The sequence below is a fragment of the Pleurodeles waltl genome, chromosome 2_2 (genome assembly GCF_031143425.1).
Source record: "Pleurodeles waltl isolate 20211129_DDA chromosome 2_2, aPleWal1.hap1.20221129, whole genome shotgun sequence".
Lineage (NCBI taxonomy): Eukaryota > Metazoa > Chordata > Amphibia > Caudata > Salamandridae > Pleurodeles > Pleurodeles waltl.
In genome coordinates, this window is record NC_090439.1 from 976,738,943 (window position 1) to 976,757,078 (window position 18,136).

At 44.0% G+C, this 18,136-nt stretch overlaps 1 protein-coding gene across 1 annotated transcript in view; it reads right to left on the reverse strand.

The window, feature by feature from the left end:
• MRPL13 (mitochondrial ribosomal protein L13) overlaps positions 1–18,136 on the reverse strand; it is a 134,018-nt gene that overhangs the window by 56,756 nt on the left and 59,126 nt on the right. The window lies entirely within an intron of this gene.

The window sequence follows — 18,136 nt, forward strand, 5'->3', positions numbered from 1 at the left end:
AAACCATAGTATTTGGAATGTAGATACCTTGTGGAAATTAGTAATTTTATCAGGAACAGATTTTGCACTGGTGGGAGAGCAGGTGGAAGGCATAAGATATTTAGGGTGTTATGCGAATGCAATGTGATGTATTGTTGTTGAACCGGTTTTTGTGGTTTGATGGCATGCAGATACAATGGACCACATTCACAAAACCTTTTACTGCTGTAAGTGTATATTAGTTTGAGAAAAGTTGACTACGTGGTTATAATTCCCAAATCTTGATTTCAGGTTTTGTTAAATACCCCACCTGTAAATGTCATGCAATGCTGCAGAAGTGTTGGCAGTATTGTGAATTATCTGCATTCGTGGATTTAGCATTAGGAGAGGGTGGTGCTGGCTGCAGATAATGTGGGGAGCATCGACAGGAGCTTTACCTTTGTGGTTATTCACAAACACTTACAATAAGCAAACTTAACTTTATTAGTACAGACACTGGAGTAAATGTGTAAATTGGGTGGAGACTACTCCAAAAGAGAACTTCCACGTCCTTCTGCCACCCAGTCTAGGACGTCCCTTCACCCTATGTTCAGAAGTGAGAAATGTTACCCTACCTTAAGAGCGGATGCAGTGCAGGGGAAATTATTTTTTTGTACATGGGAAACCAGAAGGATGAATAAAGATAAAAATAGTAAAACGTCAAGTGCACCCTTGCGCCATACTTGCTCCGCAGAAGGCGGCAGGACTAAACATGGAAATCTGCCATGAAGGTCAATTTCTAGGAGAATTTGTGGGAGCGGTTTTTGTCAATCCACATAAATGCATAAATCTACACATTGTAAGCCTACATCATTGTTGGATGGATGTACCTTTTAAAGATTTTGACAAGTCCAGCAGAAAGCGTGGCGAAAAGACCAATATTGACTGGACTGGAATGGGGACAGGAAAGAATATAAGGCAGGGAGTGGGCAGAGTGCTATTTGCTATTCCCAAAACAATCATCCACATGCAGCATAAGCGAATTCAGGGAAAATATGCCGCAGGGCATCCTCCATTCCATATAAAATGTGAAAGCTGAAGCCATACTGTTCAGATAAGTGCAATAAATAAAAGTATACAAATAATCATATGTTGGTAGACTGTTCAGAATAAAACGGACTACAGTTTTGACACATAAAAAAATAATAATCACACAATTATTTTAAACAAGTTACATCTTTAGCCTTTCAGCTCCGTGCAGAACTGTGTATTCAAATGGCTTTGGCAATGGAACACCTATAGTGCCAGAGAAGGCTAAGTCAGCCAAGGAGTTTACAGTTGAGGACTGGATCATTAGATCGCAGAAATGGAACGTTACCAACAATGGCAACAAGCATTGACATAGCCAATAGGTCTCTCCTTTGGACCTTATACATGTTTAACCATGCAGCACAGCGAAAAAAAGGGTGCTGAACCCTAACCATATGTGAACCGGTCCTCGCTCAAATGGTCGCTTTGTGATGGCAGTTCTGAACAGAGCTACACGGAGACTACAAAGTGAAAGAGGAAATGAAACAGAAGATGTAAATGGCCCACCTAAAATGCCTGGAACAAGGCTTAAGCAATTTTAATTAAACTTTAGACCTAGACGAGGAATAGATTTTTCTTTTGTATGTATTTTTCCAAATCAATAAATACAAAAAAACAAGAATCAAGGCACACCAATAAAATACAACAGTCCTTGGGGGTGGGGAGAGGGGGTGGGGAGAGCGGGAGGGGAGATAGACTGAATGAATTAAAATACAATTCAACAGAAGCTATGGTGAAAGGGGGAGTCGAAGTGAGGAAGCACTCATGAGAACACCCGGTGGCAAAAGGATCGTGACCGGGATTAAAGGCAATACCGAAACCAGACAGTAGGTGGGAGAAGGGGCCATCACACGCAGTAACAGGAGGAAGCATGAACGTAGTGTGATGACTAACAAAAATGTACTCCCAGTGAAATCACCTGGGAGAAAACTAAGCACACAAAGGGAGGGATATTTTGAAAAATGCACCGATTAAAAAGGAAGCTTTTAAGACAACAACAACAAAGAGCGAATGGCAATAGTGGGTGTGGTTAAAAGCCCATAGAAGGAATACAGCATGTCTTTTAGACAGCCCATGCGTGCTGGCCAGGCTCAAACTAAAAAGGGAAAGGGAGGACCAGTTCTAGATGTTACAGGGAAAGTATACTGAAATGAGTGATGTTTATGGCCGGCTGCTGAACATTCATTGGGAATATGGCTCAATTTCTATTGCATGAAATTAAACATTCAGACAGTTAAAAGGTTATTTATTATACAGAGTGGGCATAGCATAACGAAGAAATTTTGTTGTAAAATATACCCATTTATTAAAAATAAAATTAAGCTTTATTATTTCATTATTTTTTTATGAAACTAGAACATCATTTATTAAAATGGAACATCAAATAAAGAACCTGACTGCATGCTGTGTTGGTCCGTACAATGGGCTCTGCTGTACTAAACAAAAAAAGAAAAACTTTGAACGGGCCAATATCTTGTTGCATCTAGGCTACAGGAACATTTTATATTTGGGCATTTCATAGACACGATTTAGGCGTCTTCAAATAATACAAAATGTTGTGACACGCCCACTGATGCATGCTACTAAACATTTTCCATATCAGCCTACCTGAATGGCCAGCATGGGCTACTAATTGTTAAGCGTGTTAAATTCGAAGCTCTTTCCTTTCCGCGCTTTTGCCAACACTGCACCTCACTACTTGCACCACTGTATTCAGCCATGCACTTTTTCCAGAGCACTTAGGTCTGTTGACTTAAGGTTTGTCTACATCCCTAGAAGTTAAGAGGCAGACAAGGGCAGTATTCCTTCGGGTACCTGACCTTTGAACTCTCTACCGCTTTATCTACGCCAGGCATAGCGAGTCTTCAGAAACCAAATGAAGACTATCTGCTGCGTTTCATACCATCTCTCACAGTGTTCTACTTCAAAAAATTAAAAAGAGTGCAGAGTTAATGGGCTGACCCTTTCATGGTTGTGATCCCTTCTTTCAGATCATCGACAAAAAGTGATGTTAGGGCCATAAGACTCACAAGAGGTACCACCAACATCGGGAGTCCCGTTCTCTTCAGTATCTAGAAGGCCTCTCTAATTTCTTTGATTGCGTCATTTGGCATTGATACTATCTCTTATTCTGATGATACCCAGTTGATATTATCTCAGGATAAGACATCACTGGGATCAGAGTTGAACTTCAAAAACTGCCTGACTGCAGCTATCCAGTGGATGCAAAACAATTATTTGAAATGCAACACAGGAAAAACATGCAGTTGGGCAAGGAAAACCTTTTCAATTCATCTCAGTGGTGACCTGAATCAGCTCCCACCCCTCACCCCGGCAACGGTAGAAGTACTAAGGAACCTGGACGTAAAATAGGATTCTCAACTGTCCTTTCGGCCCCAGGCCCTCACTGCAGTGGGCACCTGTTTTAATTTGATAAAGGCCTGAAAGAAGTTATTCGATCTTCTGCCTTTAACAGCCATGAAGACAGTGGCATGGGCACTTATTACTTCACAGCTTGATTATTGCAATAATCTGTATGCTGGATCCACAAAACAAACGATAGGTAAATTGCAAGTTGTCCAGCACACCGCAGCCAGACTGGTCCTTATACTCCGAAGATGGTCCTCTGCTTCGGCAGCCTTAAGAACTTTGCACTGGCTGCCAGTCCATAAGAGAATCCGGTTTAAAATTATTTTACTGACTTATAGAGTCTTTAATGCAACTGGACCTAAATGCCTCACTGCCGGATTCACCCATTACACCACCAGCAGCAGCACCCTAAGGTCGCCCTCAGCACATCTGCTTAAACCAGCGGTCTTCAAACGACGCGCCAGAGGAGGCAAATCTTTTTCAGCCCTGGGGGGGTAAGGCTTGGAACAACATGAGATTGCTACACAAGGCCATGGAACAGTCACACATAATTAAGAATTGTGCATTTCAACTCTCAGGCTCATTTGCCTAGACAATCATGTGATCATCACTAGAGGAAGTTTGGGGGAGGGTTGCTCCGTCCACATGTTGGGAGCCCGCAGCCCAGGTTTTGATTGGGCAGAAGTTGTGTGCTTCCTCAAAAAGTGGTTGCCCTCTGGTAGCTGTGATCATTTTAATTATCCAGCTACCTAAGCTTGTACTTTCAGGGTCCCCCACATTGCATTGGAATTCTATTGAAGTGTATAAGATAGCTAGATAATTTGCTATTTGTCTCTGGCAGCAGCACAGACATTGGTAGATGGCAGTCATTAACCTACATGGATTTTTAGTTCTGGCTTGGCAGTGCAATTGCCATCTTATCTTTTAACCTCTACCAATATTATTGCATAGTTCCTTGCTTCCACATAAATACATATCTTTCCCCATGCTATTTAATTGTAATGCGCCACAATACAATGCAACATTTCTATAAAGCTATACCAATTAGCATGCCAATGGATGTTTTTATTTTGTCCTTTCACATTTTACAAATCAGATTAAAGTAGCTGCAATCTGAGGTGTGGTACTCAACGGCTCTCTCCAAACTTGATTTGTAGCCACATTCTACTTTGAAGAAACGCCTAACTTTGGAGAGTTTGTGGTTCCCAGTAGTTTTTTCCTCTTTGCCTCAGGAACACGAGAACTTCAAGCACTGAGAAAACAACGGGTTTTGTGAATGATACACATATTCAATGATTGAATTCGACTTTCTAACGGCATTTGCACAAATCTAGAAAAAATTGCTTTGTGGTCAGGCTTCGTCTGCACAGCTCAATTGCAGGAGGATGGCTACTAAAATTGACACAGATCTGGGCAACTTAAGACCTGCGCATAAACTAGTAGCGACCCCCTAATAGAACGGCAAATTTACAACAAAAGCTAGCAAGGCTCAGTAATTCAACCCCTTTTACCGCTATATACTCAAGAACACTTTCACTAATTTCTGTCATTGAAGCTTAATTCTCTGGTTCTTTGTGTACACGTTCGTTCTCTTTTTGTCTATCCCTCACCCTCTCCCTCTCTCAAAAAAGCACGAAACAGACTTACCTAGCCACTGCCTAGTGCGGAGGTCTAATCTGGTTCAAAAAATTATCTGAATCAATTCACATTAAGGATGTGACACTTGAATGACGGTGGTCTGTGTGTGGTTGTACCACTGCCACAAAAATACACGAATGCAAATGTGCTCCAAACGGTGTTGCCAACAAAGACCTCTGCCCACACACATTCATGCCCAAATGCATACACCCCAACATGTGGAAGCCTGCACGCACAAGCACAGTGTTGTTAATTAATCTGATGGGATGTGTGGGACTATGGTATTCCCTCCTCAGACTCACAACTCAACTCTCTGCCACGTGCTCATATAAGCACAGACTCATAGAAAGTAGTAAAAAACAGGAATCCTACTCAGTGAAGACCTGCATGCTTGCGATGGGGGGTGAGCTCGGTGTACATCCTTAACTGTAGTAAACAAGGGGTTCTTTGGGTATGTCTGACCTGGATACCCCACTACATGCATCCATGCACATCCAAGAAACACAAAGAAACACGCCGAGTGTGAATATACCCCTGCCAAGATTGATTGAGCTCAGGTAGGCAGCTCAGCGAGTTAAATGGTCACTGTGGACATATTTATGAGGTGCAGTTCACAGGTTCGCCTCCAGGCATGGCTGCCTTAGTCCTTCCTTTTTTTAAGATTTATAAAAGGAGCACATTCTATTGTATATAATAAACACCTGTTATTTACAGCACTATGAAGAAGCGAACCAGTAGTATGAAGTTTAGTGTGGAAAGAAATATTACCTGCCCTACCCTGTCATCCCTGGTTAAATACAGATGATAGAAGTCAAGACAACCTCTACGTGGAGGTGGGCAAAACATCACATGCCTGTGTGGATCTGTGAGCGTGAACATGCCTAAAATGCATCAACATCCAAAATAAATGGGGACTGATCCAACAACATGCATGTGTCATTTTTTCCAGGGTGCAGTGTCAGACAGCCTTCAAGCGGCACCTTCCACATTAGACCGGATGAAGCGCGGATTGTTTTTGAAGGTGGACGGTAAGGAGGGAGGAAGAGAGAGTGGCAGACCACAGCTCCTGATGTGGAGCGATACTACCTAGAGTCGCAGTTAACAGTGCACAACTACAAGGGCTGCCGAGGGGATGGGCTAGACGAGAGGTTATGTACGTAATGTTTCCACCTCTTGTAATGAAAACTGAACAGGACAAGGACGGTCGCTCACACGTTATTACCGCAAATGAAACAGCATGGTAAACTGCGCCGAATGCACACCCAAATACTCTTTATGGAGCTTACATGGACTGAAAGAGCACAGATGGATGTGGATTCCTTAACGAGACCACTCGAACATGAAGGGAGGCCCAGGGCGCAGGACGCACCTTTTCTACGCTACAAAACACCTAAGGAAGGCAGGAGGGGACACATGGCTCCGATTCCCAGATGAACTGCACGTTTCCAAAATATTACATATAATAACTACATTTGAATCACTCAGGATACCGATTATGCAGAAATAACCCTAGAGTAGAAAGACACAAGGACGGAGACTGCAGAGGGAACTTAAGGAAGGGGAGCGAACAACGGCTTTTGAAATGGTAGGCACAACAGTTTTAATGTCAGATTCAAACTGATGCATTTCCCAATCCCGCCCGGGACGTACACAGCTATGACGACGTTGGCCAGAAAAGTGGCAAGTGCCCTAAATGCAAACAGATCAGAGCACGTTTCCTATACATGGCACGGAGCTCCCCTAAAAGTGCAGAATACTGCTAAAGGTTTGCAACATTTCGGAAGGACCATTTAAATACCAAAAGCTCATACCCTTACAGCTTGCGTGTCGGGGGTGGAGGCGTTTAAAATTTTAAAAAAAAAAAAAAAAAAAAGAAGAGGGAGAGCGGAGCTCTGTTAGTTACAGTGTGTGAGACTCACTATCGTCCTTGACCAGATGGACACAGAGGCACCAAAGACTGGGATTGGATAATGGATGCCCCTGAATGGTCAGCAGCTGACAAGACTGAGTTACAGCTGGTCAGGGGGATGAGAAATGACCGGACGTTCTAGGGCACACGGAGGATGTGCACATGGAATCCACTCTCTTCTAGGGATGAAAGATCGCCCTGAACAAGGCCCCCCAAGACCCTCAGATAGCACTAGATACAACACCTTGCTACACTGGAAATTAAGATATCAGAACAGACCTGGACACCGCACAGCACTAAACGATGGGATGTATACATAACCGCCTGATGTTTAAAATATTGTAGACAATTAACCAAAATGAATAAGCCAGGATCCCAAATGTAAACCAGCAGAAACATCTTGCATGCGAGCCATACAATAGGGAAAACTGAATACTGACTAATATTTATTTGTACGTGTCCGCGTGACAAATACACATTGCCTAATACTGTGGAGTACAATCATGCAAACAAACAAAGTGAACAATTTAAGTCCAGACAAAACCAACAGTTCTGGCTATTTTATATGAGAAAGTGTTTTTTCATTGGTTTGCTGTCATGTTGCCAGCAAATGTTTTTATGGTTTGTCTTGACAGCGTAGCTAACGTAGGGCAATTATGTGAGAATCACTAGAGAGGGGCTTTGTTTTCACCCACATTGTGAGCCAGGAATATGTGTTTTGATAGGGCAGAAGTCTCTCTCTCTCACACACACACACACACACACACACACACACACACACACACACACACACACACACACACCCCCCCCCCCCCCCCCCCCTCCAATGCTATTAAACTGCCCTAGATAACTGGTTAAGAAGTTGTGTTTTCTCTGGCTGCAGCACAGTTGTGAGGAAGCCAGTCTTTAACCTACATGAATGTTTCAGTCTGGCTTGACCGTGCAAGTGCCACCAGACCTTTTAACCTACACCATTATAATTAAACAGGTCTTTGCTTCAACAAAAACACATTCATTCCCGTGCTATTTACAGGCAATGGTTCACGTTGCCAAACCACATTCCATTACAGCCAGACCGATTGGCGTTGCCAATGCTTGTTTAACACAGGTATTCAAAGCCCAGTGGCTAAAGTACCTAGTCTGAACTTGAACTTAATTTCCCGGTGATAGTGACGGAAGTCATCAGATATTTTACCACACCTGGGCCTGTGACTGCATAAATGGCCATGATTGCTAGCTAAATGTGAGATGGGGAGGTAATTACCCCCCAGTAAGATTTAAACCGTCCTGCTACATTCGGGGATCAAAACGTGACTGGGTGTACGGACCAAGTGAAGGTTCTGAATCGCGATATTTCTCCCAAAAGAAAATTATATTTTCTTAGGAAGCCCGATCCACAATTTTATTCAGTGTTCACTTCAAATTCTCCAGTACATCATCTGTGAGTTCTGCAATATATGTCTGCTTTGTGCTTTAAAGTGGAGATTGAAGCTCAGGCTCTGGAGTGATTTTTCGAATTTCAGGGAAACGTTGGTAATATTGCCATGGAGATGTATCCAGGCAATCTCACTATCGCTGCGGCCGGTGACAGGATGAAGGCCAGCCTAGCGGCCGATATGATGGAGGTTACCCTAGAAGGGGTGATGTAAAACGGACTGGGAGTGTCTGTCAGTCCGGGCTACAGAGACCTCATAATAATCCCTGGTTCGTATAAAATACCTTAAACCACGGATGCTGACTTACGCAGCCACAGAATCGGCAGCGGAGTGGAGATGCTCTCATAGCGCCTGGTGCAGGTGGAATTTATTGATACATTTCATCAAGTATATTGGGGAACAAGACTACTTTGCAACGTTCACTGACTGGGAAACAACCTGTACTTTGCGCAACTCTGAGGCATTTTCCAACAGTCCCCACAAGATGGCACTATTAGCATGCATTTGTAAAGAAGAACGGCAATTCAAATCCTTGAAAGGGAATACTTGCAAAGGGATTGTTAGGTAAATCCTGCAACTAGGCCCATAACTCATGGCAGGCTTCAACTTCCTGTCCAACTGAGACTGGTCTGAATAGGTGGATGATCAGCAGGTGGACAAAGCCTGGAATCTGGGTGAATTCTAGGAAGCCCATTGGCTGTGTGGAGAAAGCAAGCATCCAATCAGTCTCCTCTAGTAAGTAAACTAGCCGCGCAGATCACCTGATAACCTAATGCCTGTAGGATGCGCCTGTGGTGTTGGGAGGCCTCCCAGTAGAACTCGTGCTTCTGCTATTCAGCTTGGCATTGACCAACGCTCCAACTTTTTATGGCTACCTGTACGAAAGTACCATCTTTCTTGGCATGTTACCCCCAAATTCTGTTTGATTGTCAGTGTGTTTTGACTGTCACTGGGATCCTGCTAGTCAGGACCCCAGTGCGTATGGTTTGTGGCCTGCTTGCCAGTGTACTTGCACTGTTTTCTAAATTGTCACTGGAGTCCTGCTAATCAGAACTCCAGTGCTCATGCGCTCTGTTTCTAAATCTGTCACTATAGTCTAATGACTTGATATTTCACTCCAAATTGGCATACTGGAGCCCCCCCCTTACAAGTACCTAGTATATGGTATCTAGGTACCCAGGGAATTGGAGTTCCCTGAGATCCTTATGGGCTGCAGCATTTCTTTTGCCACCCATAAGGAGCTCATATAAACACATTGCAGCCTGAGTGAAAGTGTAAGCACTATTTCACAGCTGTTTTCACTGCACTAGGTCACTCAAAAGTCACCTAGATATCTAACCTTCAGACCCTGAAGGGTAGGTGCATAGCACCTCTGTGTGAGGGCACCCCTGCACTAGCAGAGGTGCCCCCCACATCGTCCAGGCCCATTTTCCCGGACTTCGTGAGTGCGGGGACGCCATTGTAAGTGTGCACAATATATAGGTCAATACATATATGTAAGCTTCACAATGGTAACTCAGAATATGGCCATGTGAGGTGTCTAACAACTGGGAATTGTACTGCAATACTGATTCCAGTATTGGTTGCACAATCCCATGCACTCTGGGGGCTCCACCATGGCCCCCGTGCTGCAATACCAGCGTTCTGAGGTTTCCACTTCAGCCCCAGCTGCTGCCACCTCAAAAACAGCCTTCTGCCCTCCTGGGGATTGAGCAGCTTAATCCCAAGAAGGCAGAACAATGTATTTCCTTTAGGAGAGGTGTATTAAACCCTCTCCCTTTGGAAATAGGTGTTACAGGCATGGGAAGGGTATCCTCCCAGAGCCTGTGGAAATGCCTTGAAGGGCACGGATGGTGCCCTCCGTGCATAATCCAGGCTACACCGGTTCAGGGACCCCAATCCCTGCTCTGGTGCAAAACTGGACAAGGAAAGAGGAGTGACCATTCCCCTGTCCATCACCACCCCAGGTGTGGTGCCCAGAGCTCCTCCAGAGTGTCCCTGGGTTTTGTCATCTTGTTTTCTGGATGATCAGGGAACTCTGGAAGCATCTGAGTGGCCAGTACCAGTGGGTGACGTCAGAGACCCCTCCTGATTGGTGCTTACCTGTTAGGTGACCAATCCCCCCTCTCAGGGCTATTTGGGGTCTCTCCTCTGGGTGTTTCCTCAGAATCGGATTGCAAGACTCCAGCATCCTTTGCTTCACCTTCTACAGTCGGAACAGCAGCAGAACTGCTCAGTGAACTCTACAACTTGCAACAAAGTATCCAAGATAGATACTGCAACCCTAACTCCAGCTCCTGCAACAGTTTCTAGGTTGTGCATGCTCCGAGGGCTGCCAGTCTTCACCCTGCACCAGAAGAACTGAAGGAATCTCCAGTGGAGGGACAAAGTCACTTCCCTGCTTCAGCAGGCACTTCTCTGCAGCGAAAACAGGTACTCTGGGTCCCCTTTCCTGACGATGAGCATGGATCCTGGAACACAGGTGACACCAAAACGACCCTGAATGTCCACAGGTCCAAATTTGGTGGAGGTAAGAGCTTGCCTCCCGTGCCAGACAGTACCCTGTGCACCGCATGTTTTGCAGCTCCTAAGGCTTCTGTGTGCTTCTCCAAGAAATCCTTTGTGCACAGCCTAGCCCAGGTCCCCAGCACTCCATCCTGCGACGCTCAGCTCCCTGAGTTGTTCTCCGGCGGCGTGGGATTCCTTTGTGTAGTGCTGTGACGACCGCCATTTGCAACTCCTTTGTCCCCGTGTTCTGGGACTCCTGTGGGTGCTGCCTGGTCTTCTGAGGGCTCTCAGAAGTGCTAAGAGCACCCTCTGCATCCTCAGTCCGAGTTGAGACCCCCAGGTCCCTCCTGGGCCAGGCAGCGCCTGTTCCTGCCAAACGGGTCTCTTGCGTGAGCCAAGGCTTGTTGGCAGAATCCAATTACGAAAACCAGCCTGCATTCATCTATTGACGTGGGACATCTCCTGCACCAAGCAGGAACCCACAGCTGTCTTATTTGGTGCATTTTTTACTTTTTCTTCCAACCAGAGGTTTCACTTTTGCACCTTCATCCGGGTTAGCAGGGACTCCTGTTCTCCCTGGACTCTTCAGCAGTCTTGGACTTGGTCTTCTCTCTCCGCAGGTCTTCAGGTCCAGGAATCCATCATTGGTGTCTTGCAGTCTTGCTTGGTTTTTGCATTATTCCATATCACAACTTCTAGTATGTTCTGAGGAAACTTGCTGTACTTTACTCCTGCCTTCCTGGGCTCTGGGGTGGGGTACTTTACTTGCCTTTGGGGTTTTCTTACACTCCCAGCACCCCTCTATACACTACTCTTGGCTAGGTCGGAAACAGATATTTGCATTTCACTATTTTTGTAAATGGTTTGTGTTCCCCCTAGGTTCACTGTAACCTATGGTGTTTTTTTAACTATTTGCACTATTTTATGACTGTTTACGTACCTGATTTTGGTTACTGTTGTATATTTTGTCTATAATAGTTACCTCCTAAGGGAGTATAGCCTCTAATATATATTTGGCATTGTGTCACTAAAATAAAGTACCTTTATTTTTGGTAACACTGAGTATTGCTTTCATGTGTGTACTGTGTGATTACAGTGGTATTGCAAGAGCTTTGCATGTCTCCTAGTTCAGCCTTGGCTTCTCTGCCTACAGCTACCTCTAGACAGCCTGGCTTCTAGGCACTGACTACATTTCACTAATAAGGGATAACTGGACCTGGTATAAGGTGTAAGTAACTTTGGTACTACTCACTACAAACCAGGCCAGCCTCCTACATTAATTTGGCAAATCAGTTATTGTTAATGATCACAAGAGGATTCTGGAAGTGAACGAACAGTAGAGGAGGCCCGCCTTCTACAATTCTTTCTGTACCGACCCTCTCCAATCTGTGGCTAGCTGGCTCTCCCCTGCTCATCAGTCCCTGTGCTTGAACCTTGCTCAGCCGGAGAAGCGCAGGTGCCGTAGGAAAAAAGGCTGGGACTGTGAACGTGGCTGCCCACAAAAGGACCTTTGCTTGAATCCATGGTCCAAGTCTCCACAAACAGGAGGAGCCAGGAAGGAGAAAGGCCCACCCTGTCAGGATGGGACTGTGACCGTGGTTGCCCAGAGGAACATCAGGGCCTGACTCCATGGTGACAGTTTCCAGGGCCATTGGAGTGGGCTGAATTGTACCCTGGTCTGGGAGTTGGACCTCCAGGGTCACACAAAGACAAACTGGCTCAACCTCTCGTCTGACAGAGGCTTAAAGACTCTGCATCTAGAGAAGGAGCGGAGCACCCCTCAACACTTGCACACAGCCACTGAGGCCCGCCTCGATGAAGTACAGTCCTTGGGGGGATGGCTCTCTACCACACTGGCAGCGTAGGCGCTATGTTTGAACTAGAACTTATGCATGTCTTATTGCTGGCATCACTGTCCTGCATGTAAGTGAACACTTCGATGGGCCTTGCTCCGATGGCAGCACTGAGTGCTGGCGTACACTGATGACTGCCCTCCATACAGGAGGTGCCGAGGTGGCCCTACTCCTCTACTGCACACAGCGCGCGGCTTCAAACAGAATCCTAGGCACGTAAGGTACCACACCAGAAGCAAGAAGGAACTGGAAGGCAAAGGAATAGAACAAATCGATCCAAATAACCCAAAGAATCGATTTTAGGTCCCACACATGGACATTTTATTTTGTTACAAAATCAATTGATTTAATCGTCGTCCAGTAGTTCGGAGTTAAAGAGCTAACAGGTAATCGTTTTGTTCTCTGCATCTTATATACTAAGCAGAATGTTCAGCTTTAACAGTGACAACTTAGACAGAAAAAAAGTGAAACCATTTGAAATTCTGGCATGGACTGAGCAGTATTTCGGGGAGGCCGATAAACACCTGCATCAGAGCTTCAAAACTCTGAAACCGGGGAGGGAGGAGGAGGAGACCTGTGTAAATAAGAAAATCTCTTAGTGGCTTTTAGCAAATGTACTCGTTTCTTTTAAACAAGTCTGTCATTCCTACATCTCTCAATGCCGTGCCAGAGTATATCTGCTGGCAAAAGCCATCAAAATTGCCTAATTTTGGCGATTCTCGCAACCTATAAAGTTTCAGATGGCAAATGTTTTTGGCTACAAAGCCCTAAGTTGAAGACCAAGCTACCACTACACGTTGTGGAAAAAATAACATTGATCGTTTTTTCTTGTGCCCCCCTACTCTGATCTTACGAGGACTTGAGGGTCTGGACACACACACTACATAAATGCTCTTGTTTAAAACCCTACTGGGCATGTTCCTGTGCTCTACATCTCATCAATAAGACTAGATTGCTCTGAGCCATAAGGCTTCAATTGCCTACACAAGATGGCTGCAGAAACAAAGTCAGACAGACAGGCAATAAGCTACCTGAAAATTACCCAATTGTACAAGCAGATCAGAAACATACAGTGGGATTTTTAAACAGTGGACCCCAAGTAAATAAGTGATTTCGCTACCAGTAGTGGTCACATCTCTGCCCATTTATGAAAGCACATATTTGATGATGGGAAACACCTGAAACTGTAGAGTTCTGCATATAGGCATTGACAAAGGCAATAGGACCTAAAGGCAAGACCTACTGGGTTTGCCAGTGCTTGTTAAGGGAAATGTCCATGACCTACAGGGAAGGCTAAGTTTAAAAGTTGGGAAGTCGGTGTCACTGGTAACGGCTGACCTGTTCTTTTCTTCAGAGATCAGGGACTTGTACGAAAGCTGAACCATATCTCCCCCACCTGGTGATTTAATTTCCGTCTCTGCTGACCTAAACCTCACTGACTAACATCCTGCTTCCTGCTGCATGGAGTGCTGTTCTTGCATGGACTCCTCTCCAAGCTTCCCTTCACCAGGCTATACTCACAGGTTGGTGGAACACGGAGGTTTACTCTAGAAACCTTCATAAGCCCTCATTTTACTGGGGCTGGAAATCCAGATTAACACACAACCTTGCAAAACATTTGTGCTCAAGAACCGCAACATTCAGAGATCTGCATCTCAGGAGAGAGAAACCCTCCAGCACTACAGATTTATGCCCCATCCTAAGATGCAACACTTAGACAGGTGGAGTAATGCCCTGTTAACGTACCAGCAATATTCATTATCCTTAGACCTAGTCATCCTCATCACAGTCATTACATTTGAGGCAACCTCCACCCACCCCAGAACAGGAGAAACAACAGGAAGTAAAAACAAAAAGGCTCCAGCACTGCCCACCCATGTGAGGGCTATGGTTTGCAAAAGCGACTCCTATGTTCTCTGCATGGATACAGTGTGGTCATGTGGGTATCTGCCTCACCTAAACCAACAGAACACCAGAGACTAAACCTGGCATGGGCATTTCTGTTTGTAACCAGTAATTTTGTGTGTGCAAGGGATCTTCAATGAATATTAAGAGTGCAACTACTGATGAATGTTTTAAGTCGATTGATAAAGTTGGTATAAAGTTGGTAAGAGGGTTTATGCAACTTGTGTAGTAACCAGATGCTTTTAGACATAGCTCATTTCAGTCTGATGAAGTGAGCTGTTGAAGTCCACAGGAACCATAACATAATTTTAGTCTGTGCGTATGAGTAAGGGAGGGAAGGAACTGAGAAATCTGAGGCTAAGATGAGACTTCTGATGGATGCCTTCAGGACTACTCTTCCTCTATCTGTAACAGGATAATTCCTGAGCTATACACTATGGAGAAAGACTACACACACCGAGGAGTGAAATCACAGGCATTCCAGAAGCATAAGGTATCCTCGAACTCAACAGAATTTTGATTTTGAAATTACTTAAAATGCAGTTCAAGACAAGATAAGTGACTTCTGCTTTTGCTTTTTCAGCACAGGCATGAATGGTCATCAATTGAAGTTTGTTCATCTATTCTTATTTTAATGTATTTATTAGTTTGTGGTCTTTTCCCAAACCCCCTCCCTTTGGGGTGAGCGGATGGTTACTGAGATATTTATTTCATTAGCTGCCAGGTGTTAACAGAATTGTAGGGTTCATGCTGCATTTGTGATCTTGTAGGAAGAAGTTCGCCTTCCAACATCTAAGGTTTGACAGACCTGACAGTAACCAGGGCATTAATCTACATCCCTCATCCTTAATCCCTGTCATCATTTTTGAGGACTAAACCTCAACTAAATTGAAACTAAACTCTTAAAGCCACTAATCATGCTCAATATCATTTTAATTGGTTAAATTAATCCTATGTTGTTATTATGACAAAACAGAACTCAGAACACTTACTAAAAGAACATCCTTCCAACCCCAACTATCTACAAATCGGACAAGGCAACCTCCTAAAACTCTGCCCAGGAAACTGCACAACCCTAGTGGATCTCCCATGAATGGCTTCAGGAAGAGAGGAGTGTGAAGTCGATAAACGGCCAGAGAGATAAAAGAACAAATCCAACCACAGATAACTAAATTGTAAACCTTCAGACTTTGATCTAAATCTCGAAATGTAACAAACAGATGGCGAGAGCTTGTAAAAGGTTTTTAGAGTTCTAAACATATCAACACTGTACACTTAGCATCCAGTAGATGTAACAATAATTGTTCTCTAGAAGAAGCACAAGGACAGAAAACAGGAAGCATGATTTCAGGATCTCCATGAGACACTAAAGCCAAAGATAATAGGATCTGTTCTGAACACGACTGGCATCCTCCATGATCCTTAGAAAATTAGGTTTTCGTAACAGGACACTAAGCTCAACATGTGTTCTAGCAGAACTAATTGCTACTATGAAAACCCTCTTCAAGGTCGAGAATTTTAACTCCATAGAGTTTAAAGGTCCAAAAGGGAAACCCCTAAAGATTGTTAAAACTAAAGGTAGATCCCAACTCAGTAAAGACACCACCAACAAAGGTCTAGCAATAGAAAACCCCTGCAGAATTCTAAACCATGGAATTTCACTGTGACCAAATTCACCCAAAGCTCATGAAAAGTTCACTGTAGTCCACTGGGCACTAAAAGTTATAATTGCCAAATTCTTTTCAAATCTTTAGACAGAAAATGAGGAATACAAGAGATGTCATAACTGAAAAGAGGCAACGATTTCAGAGGACACCAGTGCTGCAAGTGTTTCCAGTCTTTATAACAGAATTTTAAAAGAGAAGGATGTTGTGGGATGGACTCCCCATTTTCAGCAGACCAAGCCTCTCAACCTCCAAACTGATAAAGACAGATATTGCTAAAAGAGGAAATATGGGAAATATGAATAGCCTTATCTTCTAGTGCAGAGTTATGGGTTGTAGGGGAGAAAATCAAGTTCTGCAAGGTCAAAGAGGAGTAACCACTATCACCTCTGCTGCTTCTTCTTGAAATCTATGTCAGGACTGGAGGCTTCTGATTATGCTATCTCTTTCTTTACTGTTAAACACAGCAGCCAATAAAAACGTAAACTATATTTCTCATGAGGCAACAGTCTAGGTATCACCACCAATCAGTGTCTACCCCAACCTATATATATCATAATCCTCTAGAGTCCATCCTCTTTCTTTGCTGCTGCAGCACAGAGCTAAGTTCTTTTCTACTAGATAAATATTGTTCAAGTTTGTTTCATATTAAGCGCGGCCTAGTGCCTTCATGTGCTTCAATTGTATTCCATTTGTATTCTATTTGCCGTTCCGGTTTATTATGTTTAGCGATTTTTGCATTATTTAAATCTTTCACGCTCCATTAGCGTGCACATATTTGTAGGTCTATATATATATATATATATATATATATATATATATATATGGAAAATGTCACTTACCCAGTGTACATCTGTTCGTGGCATTAGTCGCTGCAGATTCACATGCTGTGCACAGTCCGCCATCTGGTGTTGGGCTCGGAGTGTTACAAGTTGTTTTTCTTCGAAGAAGTCTTTTCGAGTCACGAGACCGAGGGACTCCTCCCATTTCGACTCCATTGCGCATGGGCATCGACTCCATCTTAGATTGTTTTCCCCGCAGAGGGTGAGGTAGGAGTTGTGTATGCTAGTAATAGTGCCCATGCAATGGAGTGAATACGTATGTACATAATGAAGCTTAAAGTAATATATTTACAAATGTACAAATGTTTAAGATCTACTTCTAAACGGCTACAGGCTGCCGGGGAGGCGGGTGGGCGCATGTGAATCTGCAGCGACTAATGCCACGAACAGATGTACACTGGGTAAGTGACATTTTCCGTTCAATGGCATGTGTAGCTGCAGATACACATGCTGTGCATAGACTAATAAGCAGTTATCTCCCCAAAAGCGGTGGTTCAGCCTGTAGGAGTTGAAGTTGTTTGAAATAATGTTCTTAGTACAGCTTGCCCTACTGTGGCCTGTTGTGCAGTTAACACATCCACACAGTAGTGCTTGGTAAATGTATGAGGCGTAGACCATGTTGCTGCCTTACATATTTCGTTCATTGGAATATTTCCTAGAAAGGCCATGGTAGCACCTTTCTTTCTGGTTGAGTGTGCCTTTGGTGTAATATGCAGTTCTCTCTTTGCTTTAATATAGCAGGTTTGAATGCATTTAACTATCCATCTAGCAATGCCTTGTTTTGAAATTGGATTTCCTGTATGAGGTTTTTGAAAAGCAATAAATAGTTGTTTTGTCTTTCGAATTAGTTTTGTTCTGTCAATGTAATACATTAGCGCTCTTTTGATGTCTAATGTATGTAGTGCTCTTTCAGCTATAGAATCTGGCTGTGGGAAGAACACTGGTAATTCTACCGTTTGATTCA